The following is a 14,602-nucleotide window of genomic DNA, read 5'->3' as shown; positions in this document are numbered from 1 at the left end:
GCTGTAAAAAGAAAAAACAAACAAAAGATATTTTCTCCACAGCTACAGATCTTTTCAGACAGTGTCATGTGACAACAGGGTTGTGATTATACAAAAGGATTTCCAGTTTGACTTATTATTTACCAGTGTCTGCACAGACTGATTCGCTCTGTTTCAAAATAACACTACTTGGCAACAACTCTTCACTGTTTAAATTTTACAACACACAATGTTTTAAAAAGACTTACAGGAGTTCCCACTGTGGCGCGCACAGTGGGTTAAGAATCTGACTGTGGGAGTTCCCGTCGTGGCTCAGTGGTTAACGAATCTGACTAGGAACCATGAGGTTGCGGGTTTGATCCCTGGCCTTGATCAGTGGGTTAAGGATCTGGCATTGCTGTGACTATGGTGTAGGCCAGCAGCTACAGCTCCAATTGGACCCCTAGCCTGGGAACCTCTATATGCTGCAGGTGTGGCCCTAGAAAAGGCAAAAAGCCAAAAAAAACCAAACCAAACCAAACCAAAACAAACAAACAAAAAACAACAACAACAAAGAATCTGACTGCAGTGGTTCCAGCGGCTGGAGAGGTTTGGGTTGGATTCTCAGCCCAGCACAGTGGGCTGAATGATCTGAGTTGCCACAGCTATGGCATAGGTTGTAGCTGTGGCTGGGGTTCAAGCCCTGGCTTGGGAACTTCCATATGCCACAGGTGTGGCAATTAAAAAAAAGAAAAGACTTACAAAGGCTAAGAAGGATATCCATGGAATCATCTCCTGAGCTCTGATGGAAGAACTTATAGTCAGGCGTTACAACAATTTACTGTTTGTCCACATTAGCTGAGTACGGACTATGAGCCACCATGGTCCTAAGTACTTGATGCATATTGGCATCTGGATTTCCAAAGCCCAATAATAAAAGTGTTATCATTTACGTTTTACACATACAAGATTGAGTCACCCAGTTGATTAAGTGGTAGAACCAGAATTCAAACTCAGGTTTTCTGGTGCCCAAGCCTGTGACTTTAGTAGTTGCACCCATGCAAGTCCTGTGTCCTGGGCATCCTCCCAGTTCCAGGCAAACCAAGAGAGTTGGTCATCCTGCCCGTAACACTAAGTGCTGTACTTGACCTCCTCCTGTACACAGCTTCTTAGACTTAGAACGTAGTCATAGTCTTGCAATTTCCAATATCACTGTCCCATTCAATAAACATTTTCAACCATCAACTATGATCAAAAACTCTTTGCCAAGTGCAATAGGGATCCAGAAATGAATAAAGATGTAAAGCCTACTTTTTAGGCCACTCATAAATAACCTAAGGGGAAGAAAATACATGTTATTTCATCAAAAAATCATACAGTGTCTTCCGGCATTGGATCTGTACAAACACCAGATTTCTGCGTTAATGTGTGTATAACACAGATACCGGTTTTCAGCCGGCAGCACAATTATTTACTATGACAGTACAACATCTTTGTGAGAACAGTGTGGGGCTGGGGTGCTTGGAGCTGCTCATCCATGCAAAGAATTCTTGTCAAGTATTTTAATGAGAAGAAAGCATGGCAGTCAAGATAAAAACCCAAGGTGACCTTGAGCTCAGCAGCACAAGGTGGATCACCTTGTGGCTTTTTAAGGTATTTTTGCAATGACAATGATGGCATTTTGTTTACAGAGTTTCCTTCTAGATGAGGGAAAGAAGAAGGAACAGGTTTAGAGACCTCCTTACAGAAAGCATCTTTGTCTCAACCTTAAACCCTCATTCTGGGGAACATTGGCTATCCAGCATCCAAAGCTCTTTTCTCCTTGAAAGCAACCCCATTGGCTGTATCATGGTAGGAAGCAGTGTGGGCTTCTTCAGTCCCTGGCAGGCAGGGAGCATGCCTACACTTGGCCAGCTTGCCGTTCCCAGGCAAGACTTTGCATCCTGTGTGAATGCCACAAAGAGGAAGGCACAGTTAGGGACTGTCTCCCAGCACTGGTGTTCAGAGTCTTATAAAAGATAGTGGAAGCGTCATCCCCACTGTCTGGATTTCTGAATATTTTTTTTTTCTCCAGCCTGGTTCTCTTGGTCCCTCCCTCATCCAGGGGCTGATGTTCAGCAGGCCTGCATCAGTGAGCCTGGGCCAGTAGTGAAAATGTGGAAGTACTTCCACTCCCATCAGGAACAGCCATGGCTCCAAGCTCCCCAGTTGCATCTGCCTGCTGCTCTGGCTGAGGCTCCTCCCTTGGAACCTGCCCAGCTTTCCCCAAGGTCTGGAAACCTAAGGGTTAACTCCTGGAACAGCAGGAGGCCACCAGGAACCTGTTCCAACTCTCTTCTGATTGGACGGTGCCAGGCCCTATTGGTTACTGTTTTGAATATCAATTCCACGCTGCACTCTGATAAACTTGGACTAAATTCCCCCTTCTCCTTAAGATAATGGAATCTACCTCTATGTTTGCAACCCCAAGCCTTCACTGATACACGCGTTTACATGCCTTTAATTTTATGCAGATTCTGTCCAAGGAAAGAAAAGCTGGTTTGGGGCAGGTATGGAAAAATGAGTTACAGAAATATACCTTCTGTGAGGGAATTATGTGAGAGTGCTATAGGTTGGCATGAAAATGTTAAGAAGTGAAATGACTTGGTAAAAACGAACATGCATTTGATGCTTATGGGTAGGCCAAGGTCTTACACAGAGCATCTCATTACAAAGCGCTTTGCTACCCCTCTACATCTGAGATACAGGTTAAAGCATGCATGTTTTATATTATCTCAATTAACTGTAAGGAGCGACTCTGATCACATAGCCAGGATAAGGACAGAGCAGGAGTTAACAACTGGGTCTCCTGATTACAAAGATTTTCTTGTTTCATTTGTACCTTGTGGCTTCTCCAGGGGAGCTGTTCTCCATGGCTGAAAAATACAGATGTCTCCTGCCTGCCAAGATCAGAAATTCTACTTCTCTTCCATATTGGATTAAGGTATAGTCTCTAAAACATGTTTTTCAACCTATTTTGGAACCACATTAGTCTAGAATACGGGAGTTCCCATTGTGGCTCAGTGGTTAACGAATCCGACTAGGAACCATGAGGTTACGGGTTCGGTCCCTGCCCTTGCTCAGTGGGTTGGGGAGCTGTGGTGTAGGTCACAGATGCAGCTCGGATCCCACATTGCTGTGACTGTGGTGTAGGCCGGCGGCTACAGCTCCGATTCAACCCCTAGCCTGGGAACATCCATATGCCGCAGTAGCGGCCCAAGAAATGGCAAAAGACAAAACAAACAAACAAACAAACAAACAAACAAAAAAACTAGCATACTTCAGCAGGGATTACTTTTTAATGATGTTAAAAGTTACCTGAGAAAGAACATTGAGGGAACGGGAGCCTCAATATAGGGCCCCAGGGCCTTTGCACTTGCTATTTCCTCTGCCTGGAAACCAAAAACGGTTCATACACTCTGATAAAAGTCAGTGGAATTTTATTCTTTAGATTTTTCCTACCACCATCAGAAACACCAGCTCCCTAGCACGGTGGAAGGAAGCGTGGTGGAAGGAATCAGGGGAAAATATCAGAGAGAGAGAGAGAACATAGGTTGAAAAATTCTCCCCAGTAAATTAGAACTCTTTCAGGAGTTCCTATTGTGGTGCAGCAGAAACGAATCCTACTAGTATCCATGAGGGTGCGGGTTCTATCCCTGGCATCAGTCGCAGATGCGGCTAGAAGCTGACATTGCCATGGCTATGGTATAGAGACTGGCAGGTGTAGTTCCAACTCTACCCCTAACCGGGGAACTTCTATATGCTGCAGGTTTGGCCCTAAAAAGCAAAAACCAAAACCAAAACCGAAAACAAACAAACAAAAAACCCCTTACCTCCCTTTGAAACTGTTCAGTTGGTAAAACTTAAAAAAAAAATGTACGACTTCAAAGTTGAAAGTTAAGTTTTATTTGGGGCAAAATGAGGATTATAGCCCAGGAAGCAGCATTTCCGAGAGCTCTGAAATCCCACTCCAAAGAGGTAGGGGGGAAGGTCAGTATACATGTGACTTTGGTGAAAGGGGAGGTGCATGCAGCCAGGCACACATGTTGCAGGAGTTTGCTGCAGGTCTCATGAAGGTTACTACTAGTCACGAGGAGCAGACGTCACCATGGAGGATTTTTGTGCTTTGCTAGATATAAGGAGATGTAAGAACTGGGCTCATACAACCTTTTCCTGGAAATCTCTAACTATCTGAAGACCTGTTCTGCCACTTTTTCCAGAGCACAGAGGGCCTCTCTCCTGATCTCCACCCTGAGCTCCTTTCAGGGGGAGTTGAGGCTCCGCAGCTGCAGTGGCTCATGATTCAGTCTGTGTAGATGTAGATGGCAAGTGCCAAACTTGAGTTCACAGAACATTCTGGCAGGAGTTTTTGGTCAATGCCTAAAAGTTAGTTTCCTGGGATGGACTGAACTTAAGCATAATTATAGAAATGAATTTCATTTTATCATGTAGAGTAGGTAAGTAGGTGGGGGTTTGTGGGAGAATAAATCCACTAACTTGAAGCAAAACTGATTAAGTTCTTTAGGAACCCTAACCATGATCATACAGTGCTCCCTTGACTTACCATACAGACCTCAAAACCGTTAAATACAAAACATGGCATTCCCGTCCTGGCGCAATGGAAACGAATCCGACTAGTATCCATGAGGACGCAGGTTCAATCCCTGGCCTGGCTCAGTGGGTTAAGGATCTGGCATTGCCGTGAGCTGTGGTGTAAGTCACAGACATGGCTTGGATTTGGTGTGGCTGTGACTGTGGTGTAGGCCGGAAGCTATGGCTCTGATTAGACCCCTAGCTTGGGAACCTCCGTATACCATATACATACACACACACACACATATATATATATACACACATATACAAAAATGTTGGCTGATACAAAAAAGAAAAGTAACTTGTTGGAAGAATGCCTTAAGTATTTGAAATCCTTAGCAAAATTCTGCTAAGTTCATCAAAACTGAAATTTGATGATGCCTCTGATATCCTGGTGCCATAAGCACAGGCATTGTTGGTCTCCCAAACTCCCTGGCACTCACCAGGAGTCAAAATCCTGTGTCTGAGACCGCATTTATAAACAGTGTGGTCCTGAGTTAGCCTCAGCTTCCGCAGTCACAAGACTCATAATGTTTACGTGCCTCCTGCAGTAGGGGATGTTGATGGCAGTGCTCACTAAACAGTAAGGAGAGATACAGGGCAGGTTGTTATTAATTCTGAGATGTCAGCATGAAGTAAATTTCAGGGATATTCTCAATGCTCCTGAGAACTGGAAGAAGTCTGTGACCCCCAAAACATGTTGATGATGCCCACGGAGTAATAAGTGGGGGAACTTATAAGAGGTTTTTATGAAGTTTTGAAATAGGGTTGCTTGCAGCCTTGACATTGGTTGGTGAGGTTAAGAAAAGACATTTTCAGTCTCAGAGAATGTAAAAGACGTGAACCCATGGTCAGAAGTTACTAGATGATGCCCACCAAAGATAAGGACAGGAAGCAAAGATCTAGCTAATAAGGAGATTAAAGAGATTCCCCAAGGATGATGGTGAAGAAAAATATCAGGAAGCCAGTCTAGAGGAGAACCAGTCCAGACTGGGCAGGAGAATGGGCTGGTGCTGGAGACCAGAGGGCTGTCTCCTAGAAGAATCCCGAACTGATCAGATGACAAGTGTGTTTAAAAATGTGGAGAGGAGTTCCCGACATGGCTCAGCAGAAACGAATCTGACAGGTATCCATGAGGACACAGGTTTGATCCCTGGCCCTGCTGGCTGGGTTAAGGATCTGGAATTGCTGTAGCCATGGTGTAGGCCAGCAGCTGCAGCTCTGTTTCACCCCCTAGCCTTCGAACCTTCATATGCCAAGGGTATGGCTCTAAAAAGACAAAAAAAAAAAAAAAAGTAGAGAGAAGAGTCACAGTTTTGACAGCCCACCCATGAATTACTGAGAGGTACATAGAAAACAAGGCTATTAGCAACTCCAGGGAAAACAAAAAGAATTGCAAAGCAGGAAATGAATTCATAAAATAATCAATGGCTCAGCCGTGGGTTGACATGATCATAATAAAGTAAATGCTGAATATTGAACTAGATACAAATTCAGTTGGGAGGAAGGTGACTGGAAGTGAGCCTGTGTCTCCAGACATGTGAATGTTGGGGGCAGTGGTGGGGAAATGCATTAAGAGCCAGAGCCTCAGTAGTTTACAGTGGAGAATTAGCAGACAATACATAGGCTTTAAAATACAGAAAAAGCTATACAAATGTGATTTAGAAACAAGGAAATATGTATGCAGAGATATATCAGAAAAAAATAAGACTCACTTGTAGAGAGTGGGACTGGGGCAGGTGGATAGGGAACTTGGCGAGGCAAGGAGGAGTTTTATTGAATTCTTTTAGAACTGGGTACATGAACCTTAGAAAACTATACATAGAACTACCATATGACCCAGCAATTCCATTCTTGGGCATATATCTGGACAAAACTTTCCTTAAAAAAGATACATGCACCTGCATGTTCATTGCAGCACTGTTCACAGTAGTCAAGACATGGAAACAACCCAAGTGTCCACTGATAGATGATTGGATGAGGACGATGTGGTATATATACACAATGGAATACTACTCAGCCATAAAAAAGAACAAAATAATGCCATTTGCAGCAACACGGATGGAACTAGAGACTCTCATCCTGAGTGAAGTAAGTCAGAAAGAGAAAGACAAATACCGTATGATATAGCTTATATCTGGAAACTAATATACAGCACAAATGAACCTTGCCACAGAAAAGAAAATCATAGACTTGTGGTTGCCAAGGGGGAATGGGGGGAGTGGGATGGGCTGGGAGTTTGGGGTTAATAGATGCAAACTCTTGCCTTTGAATGGATTCACAATGAGTAGCGCTGGGCACAATGTCTAGTCACTTATGATGGAGCATGACAATGTGAGAAAAAAGAATGTATATATGTATGTGTAACTGGGTCACCTTGCTGTACAGTAGAAAAAAAATTGGATTGGGGAAATAACAATAAAAAAATTTTTAAAAAAGAAGTAGGTACATGAATAACATCGGGGGAAAGTTTTTAATTCAAAAGGAAAAGAGAAGAATCTGAGCCAAGATGACAACAGACAGGACAGAGTTGGCACTTCAGAACCACAGACAAGGAGGGATTAAAGCAGAAAGTCCAGCGGAGGGATTAAGAGCCGCCAGCCCTCTATCTTGACTCTGTCTTCGCCTGGGAATTAATAGGTTACAATGAACATCTCTACCTGGGAAAGGCCTAGCAGGCGCGTGGGGTCGGCACTGCGCACACTGACAACAGCAATAATGAAGCTGCCAATCCCAGGGGCACGCAGGGGACACGTCTGCCACAGCCTGCCTTGCAAACTGTCAGCTCTCTTAAATGCACATTGCCAGGCCCAGGGAGGATGTCACTTCTCTCCCCAGTGCACCCTCCCTGGTTACTGTAACTGCTCATCTTTACAAATTAGATGCCAGTATGTCCAAAATGGATTGCTTGCTTGCTTGCTTTTTTATAAAAAGGGCTACTTTGAGTTATAATAAAATTCCTGGAGAACCCACAGACTCATCAGGAAATGGGTCCTTAGTCTGGGGGTCTATGGAAAGAACCCTTGGTGGGTTCTATGACCTCCCTGAAAATCTATGCCAACTGGCATATGTATGCTGATGGGCAGTGATTTTTGTACAGGCTCAGGACTTAGCTGTGCCAACTAGGCTTAAACTACTAGACAGCAGGACAGGATAAAGTGATGTCACTGTTTTCAGGCATCTCCGCTACAGAGACCATGGGGAAAGAGGAAGCACTGCAGAGGTCCCTAGGCTTCTAGATCATTCCTAGCATTGTTATGTCAGGCTTCTGCATCCTGCAGGAGTGGGCCCACACAGCAGGGAGGTCAGCTTAATGCAGCCAGAAAGGAGCACGGTGGCAGGGAGAGCTGAACGACGCCTCACCCTCCAACGGGAGCCTGGGGTTTAAAACACACTGTGCTCCATCCCCACCCCCACTGCCATGTTGCCCGGGGAACCTTCCACAGCCTGGGACGGAGTTGGCCTCTCAGAGCTCCTTTTAGGGGCTGCGGGTGGAGGCTGAGCTTCATGGAGCACAGGAGGCTGTGAGGGGTGCAGTGCAACTGTTCCAAGTGAGGATCTCACCTCCAGGAACACAGGAGCTGGTGAAGTTCACAGGCGTCAGAGCCACTCGGGTCCCGTCTGTGCCATCTTAGCAAATTCAAATTGTCTTTGGGCTACTGGCGTAACATCTGAAGCCTCAGCTCCTGTTAAATGGGAATTACTTTCCCCAGTTCATCAGGTTATTCTGAGGTCAATATAACGATATTAAAGCGTTTGACGCCAGGGAAATCACTAGCATGCAAAAGCCGGTAGTTAGTATTACTTTTTTTAGGGCCACACCCACAGCATAGGGAGGTTCCCAGGCTAGGGGTCTAATCGGAATTGTGGCTGCTGGCCTACACCACAGCCACAGCAACACCAGATCCGAGCCACGTCTGCCACCTATACCACAGCTCACGGCAACACCAGATCCTGAACCTACTGAGCGAGGCCAGGGATCAAACCCTCAACCACATGGTTTCTAGTTGGATTCATTAACCACTGAGCCAGAATGGGAACTCCTAGTGTTACTTTAAAAAAAAAAAAAAAAGTATAAATAAACATCCTAGAATCTCACCTTTTAAGGAGAAAATAATTTCACATTATTTTTGCTTTTCATTCCAAGAGTAATATTCCTCTGTAACTCATAATTACCTTTCTTTTCTTTACCCCAAGGATTCTCACCTGGGGTGGGGGCAGGGGTGGGGGTGGGTTATGTCCCGCAGGGGACATTTGGCCCTGTCTGAAATATTCTCCGTCATCACATCTGGGGGAGATGCTGTTGCCATTTAGCGGGTAGAGACCAGAGATGCTGCTGGATTCATACAGCGCCCAGGACAGGACCCACCACAAAGAACTATTCTGCCCCCAATATCAATAGTACTGTGACTGAAAAAGCCTCCTCTAGGATTAAATATGAAATTAAATAGGAGAACTATATTCCTAGGACCCTACTGAGCACTTGGTTTTTTGAAGAGTTGGTGGCTTGATTTTAAAAGCCGTGTTTCCCGCTGTCCAGCCTGTCATTTCTATTCTGATGCCAGTCAGCAAGAATGAACGTCAGCATTACAAGACTGGTGAGGATGAGACTGCCCAGCGCTAGTGGGTACCCCATCAGATGGGCAAAATGGGCCCGCTATTGTTTCAGATTTTTGTAGAGGCCACAAAGCTTTATTAGTTTCCCTTTGGCCGTGAATTTGCAACTTTTACTAGGAAATCTATTTTCAAAGGTAAATCAATACTTCAGCTGTTTTAAAAGCACCAGAGTGAAATTTTGCAAATATTACTTTTTAATACCTACCCCCCAAACCTCACAGACGTCATTCTAAAATTAGGCTGGTTCTGACTGTGCTCGTCGACCCTGGCATTAAACAACCATTTTTATATCATAGTTTTGGAACTGTCAACCATCCTAGCAAATTACCATCTTGGAAACCATTGTGCACAGACAAAAATTTCAGTTCAAAGGAGCTGGACTGCCTAGGTAACAACCACCTGCTTGGTCCTGATTTGGTTTCCAAAGATACAAAAGCAAAATTATAGCCATAAAGACTCACTGCCTACACTTTCCTTACTTTTCTATTATAAATACGTATTCAGCTATGTTAATATACAGATGTACAATAATATGGAAAAGGCCCCCAAAGTGACAGGAGGACTCCAATGATTGAATGGTGGGTTTTTGTCCCTGCTCCCCAGCCAGCCATCTTCCACACCCCTCATCAGCCTTTTGTGTGAAGGTCTTTGCTAAGAGTCAAGTCTCAACTGATAACGCCTCGGAGACATAATCAGTTTCCATTGACGGCACCTTGCCACCAATTCACAAACATTTTCATATTAATATTGAGCAATTTCCCTACATTCTAATCCATCAAAGTAGGCTATTAATCCTTCCTGTACCATTCTCTATTCAAATGCTAACAATTTTCTTCTCACAAGCTAAAACATTTGTCCGACAGCCCCTCACACAAAGACCCTGCATTGTTAGTGGTGATGGATCAGAGTGTTAATATGAAAGATGCAATGTAAATTATATCATTGATACTGTACATATGTAGAGGAAGAAAATCTTTTTAAAAGATCATTTGTATGCTAAAGATAATGAAAGTGATCCCCTGGTACAGCAACCTTAATTTTCCTTTCTGAGAGAGAGAGAGAGAAAAAAAAAAGCGTTCTTTATGGCAGAGAATATGGAAATCCATTATGATTTGCAATGGCACAAATGCTATCGTTTACTTCCTGAAAAAAAAAAACCCACACCGTTCCTTTTAAAGAACTTATTGAAATGACTCAAGAAACCTTATTAAAATATCTCTTAAGAATCACACCCCCCCACACACACCCCCGTGGTTGCCAGGGGGAGGATGTGGGTAGCAGAGTTTAACTTGGGATGAAAAACAGATCCATGCCTTCATTTCAGGTGGTAAGTGGATGGACGATTTAGACTCGTGATCAAAAGCCATTGAATGGTATAGAAATTTGGGACCAACGGCAAATTGGTCCCCCATCAGGAGAGATGTGACGTCTAGCAGGTGTTAAAAGGATGTAAGTGCTGCTGTTGTGAAAACACCTGGGTGTCACATCATCATAAATTCCTGAGGACAAGACCTGACCATCTAGCTACCCGGGGTCCCATCTTCTACTCCGGGAATACTTGGCGAGTCCAGAAGTCTTAAATAGACACTAAAGAAATCATTGTGGGGCTTCCTTCACTTATGCATTTGTCTCCACCCCCAAGAACGCTGGTCTTCACAGTTTTCCTTCTATGTAAATGGATGCTTGAAGGCAGATCCTGTATTCATCCTTGAGATCCTCCTCTCCCTCGCCAGTCCCCACCTGCCTTCAGTCTTACCAAGGCTTGTCGAGTCTTCCTGCAAAACCTCTCCCTTCTCGGAGTTCCCATTGTGATGCAGTGGTTAACAGATCCAACTAGGAACCATGAGGTTGCAGGTTTGATCCCTGGCCTTGCTCAGTGGGTTGGGGATCCGGCGTTGCCGTGAGCTGTGGTGTAGGTTGCAGATGCGGCTCGGATCCCGCGTTGCTGTGGCTCTGGCGTAGGCTGGCGGCTGCATCTCCAATTGGACCCCTAGCCTGGGAACCTCCATATGCCGCGGCCCAAGAAATGGCAAAAAGACCAAAAAACAAAACAAAACAAAACAAAACAAAACCCTCTCCCTTCTCGATCTGTTTCTCCACTAGCTATATCCAGGACCTTCATCTGAGACATCACCAACTTTCATGTGGAATTCAGCTCGGGTGGTCTCCTTACTCCCTTCCCCTGCTCCACAACGGGAACTCCTTAAAATATAAATTTGATCGTGAAACTTTATTGCTTTAATAAAGTTAAATTAAACTTAGCATAATATCAATGCTTTCCCTTTGACCTCAGGATAATGTTCCAATGCCTTCCTGGCAAAACTTCCCTAATTTGGCTCCTTCTCTCTCTCGCTGACTCCACCTCCTATTGCTTAAGACAGATAATTCCTCCAGTTGACTAGTGTCTTTTCTTCCGAGGGTCTTTGCATATGCTCTGGCTTGCTAAAAAACTTTTCCTCTTGCTCTTTGCCTGGTTAAGTTCTTTTTTTCATTGAAATATAGCTGATTCACCATGGGGTGTTAATTTCGGGTGTACCGACCAGAGCAAGTTGGCAGAGTAGGACCTCGAGTTCATCTCCTCTCGGGAGCACAACAGCATCACAACTCACTTGTCAACAACCCTCGATAAGAAAGGTCTTTGACAATTAAAGACATGAAGAAACCACAATGAGACGGTAGGAGAGGCGCACCTGTGATAGATCATCAAACCCCTACCCCCCCACCCCCGCCAGTAGGTGACCCACAAACTGGAGAATAATTATATTGCAGAGGTTCTCCCACAGGAGTGAGAGTTCTGAGCCCCATGTCAGGCTCTCCAGCTCGGAGATTTTGCCTGGTCACGTTCTATACATATCTGTCAAGGATCAGCTGGAAGACCATCTTCGAAGGAGACCTCTGACCACGCCTCTTCGGACCACCCTGTCCTACCTCCAGTCTAAATCAGATCTCCAGGTACATCTTCATTCTCCTTTCATAGCTCTTACCAAGCGTTATAACCGTAAATATCTAAATTTACCTCCCACGGGATTGTACACTCCAAAGGAGGACGGATACAGCTGAGTCTGTTCAATCTCAGCACATAAACAGCTCAACAAATGGTGGAGAACAGATGCATGAGTAAACCTAATCTGCACAGAGCATTTTTCTAGGCGCTCGAGGAGTAAATACAAGACACAGCATCGAGAAATGACTGTGTGTGGAGTTCCCGTTGTGGCTCAGCGGTAATGAACCTGACTAGTATCCATGAGGAGTCAGGTTCCATCCCTGGCCTCGCTCAGTGGGTTAAGGATCCAGCGTTGCCATGAGCTGTGGTGTAGGTCGCAGACACGGCTCGGATCCTGTGTTGCTGTGTCTGTGGTGTAGGCTGGCAACTGCAGTTCTGATTCGACCCCTGGCCTGGGAACCTCCATAGGCCCTTCAAAAAAAAAAAAAAAAAAAGAGAGAGAGGGAGAGAGAGAGAGGAGAAAATTACCCTGTGAAATGTGAGCATCATTAAAGAAAAAAAAAAAGTAGAAAATCTGAATCTCTGAGCTCCAATCTATTTGGAAAATTTTCTCCCCAATTCTTTGTATGTCATTAGTTTCCTCTGGAATTTAGGTACTTTTGAATCTGAAAAGATAATGCACGAGGGTGATCTCTTCTCAGTTGAGCTCCATTAGACCCTGTTATTACTTTTTGAGGATTAAGACTTGCCCCCAAAGATATTAATTGAAATAAGTCAGACAGAGACAGACGAATAACATATGATTTCAGTATGTGGAATATAGAAAGTGAATAAGTAAGCAAACAAAACAAAAGAGAAAGAAAAAACCACACAGATACAGACAACAGATTGGTGGTTAGAGGGGAAGGAGGGGGGGAGTGGGTCGGGGGAGTCAGTATATGGCGAAGGATGACAACTCAGCTTTTGCTGGTGAGCATGCTGTGGTATAGACAGAAATCAAATTATAGTGTTGTCCACATGAAACATATAATATTATAAATCCATGTCTTAAATCAAGTGGGTAAAAAGTAGAATTCATTTGTCATAATATCTTCATGAGGAAAATAACACCATTTACCCTGGGACATGATTTCAAGGGCTGAATCCAAGGATAAGGACACTTAAACATCTCAACTTGTGCTCTTGCTCTTCAACTTTATGTCAAGTCCTGGGACTTTTCCTAAAAGAGTCCTCAGTTCTCATCTCCTATGGTTCATGAAAATATTTCAAAAAGGGAATTCTCATTATAGCTCAGCAGTAATGAACCTAGCTAGTATCCATGAGGACGTGGGTTCCATCCCTGGCCTCGCTCAGTGGGTTGAGGATCTGGCGTTGCTATGGCTGTGGTGTAGGCTGGCGGCTGTAGCTCCGATTCGACCCTTAGCCTGGGAACCTCCATATGCTGCAGGTGCAACCCTAAATAAATAAATAAGAGAGCAATTTGCCCCCAATACCTTCATGATTAGGGACCCATGTTCTCAAGCAGCCCCTATGATGGGCCAAGCTGGAGACTGAATTTCTGGGTCCCTGGGAGTAATAGTCATGGAGTTAAAACTGCTTCTGGGCCATGAAGCAGTCAGGCCTAATACTCAGGCAAGAGAGAAAAGAGAGGGCAAAAGAGCAGAGGGAAGGAGGGGAAGAGAAGACAGAGGGAGGAGTTCCTGTTGTGGTGCAGCAGAAACAGATCCGACTAGGAACCATGAGGTGGCAGGTTCGATCCCCAGCCTCACTCAGTAGGTTAAGGATCTGGTATTGCCACGAGCTGTGGTGTGGGTCGCAGACATGGCTTGGATCCTGCATTGCTGTGGCTGTGGTGTAGGCCGGTAACTGCAGCTCTGATTTGACCCCTAGCCTGGGAGCCTCTATATGCTGCGGGTGCAACCCTAAAAAGCAAAAAGCAGGGAAAAATAAAAGGACACAGGGGGAGAGGGATGCAGGGGCGGTTCCAGTGGAAGGGCTTTTGAACGCATGCTCAGGTGATGGGTGAGCCCCAAATGGCTGTTCTCTCTGCCAGCTGCCCCAAGGCCCCTGTGATAGGGCATCAAGGAGAGGAAAGGACCAGATACAGAACACTAAGAGCCCTGGCATGTACCAGGGTAGAAAAGGAAACAACTTCGGTGGTGAATACTGCCTTCCAGGGCCCCAACAATCAGTGCGGGCCAAGTTCCTCCTTCAGAAGGGCTGCTCTGGAGTTCCTGTCGTGGTACAGCAGAAACGAATCCGACTAGGAAACATGAGGTTGCAGGTTCGATCCGTGGCCTTGCTCAGTGGGTTAAGGATTCAGCTTTGGTTTGAACTGTAGTGTAGGTTGCAGACGGCTGGGATCTGACATTGCTGCGGCTGTGCTTTGGACTCCCAGCCTGGGAACCTCCATATGCTGCGGGTGTGGCCCTAAAAAAAAAAAAAACAAAA

General features: G+C 44.9%; 1 long non-coding RNA gene across 6 annotated transcripts in view; it reads left to right on the top strand.

The window, feature by feature from the left end:
- Positions 1 to 14,602, top strand: part of LOC110260952 (uncharacterized) — a 255,028-nt gene that overhangs the window by 143,497 nt on the left and 96,929 nt on the right. For 3 of the 6 annotated variants that reach the window (XR_014805883.1, XR_014805884.1, XR_002344593.2), the window contains exon 9: positions 2,856 to 2,941. The exons of the other annotated variants lie outside the window; for them this stretch is intronic. This is a non-coding gene — a long non-coding RNA (uncharacterized LOC110260952). The remainder of the gene's footprint in view (positions 1 to 2,855; positions 2,942 to 14,602) is intronic. 6 annotated transcript variants of the gene reach the window in all.

The sequence above is a fragment of the Sus scrofa genome, chromosome 6 (assembly GCF_054392235.1).
Source record: "Sus scrofa isolate SSC_HxYL_T2T_F1_AM1 chromosome 6, Sscrofa_HxYL_maternal_Yorkshire_Landrace_v2.0, whole genome shotgun sequence".
NCBI lineage: Eukaryota > Metazoa > Chordata > Mammalia > Artiodactyla > Suidae > Sus > Sus scrofa.
The sequence above is the reverse complement of the archived record's forward strand: the minus strand, read 5'-3'. Positions and strand labels throughout refer to the sequence as shown.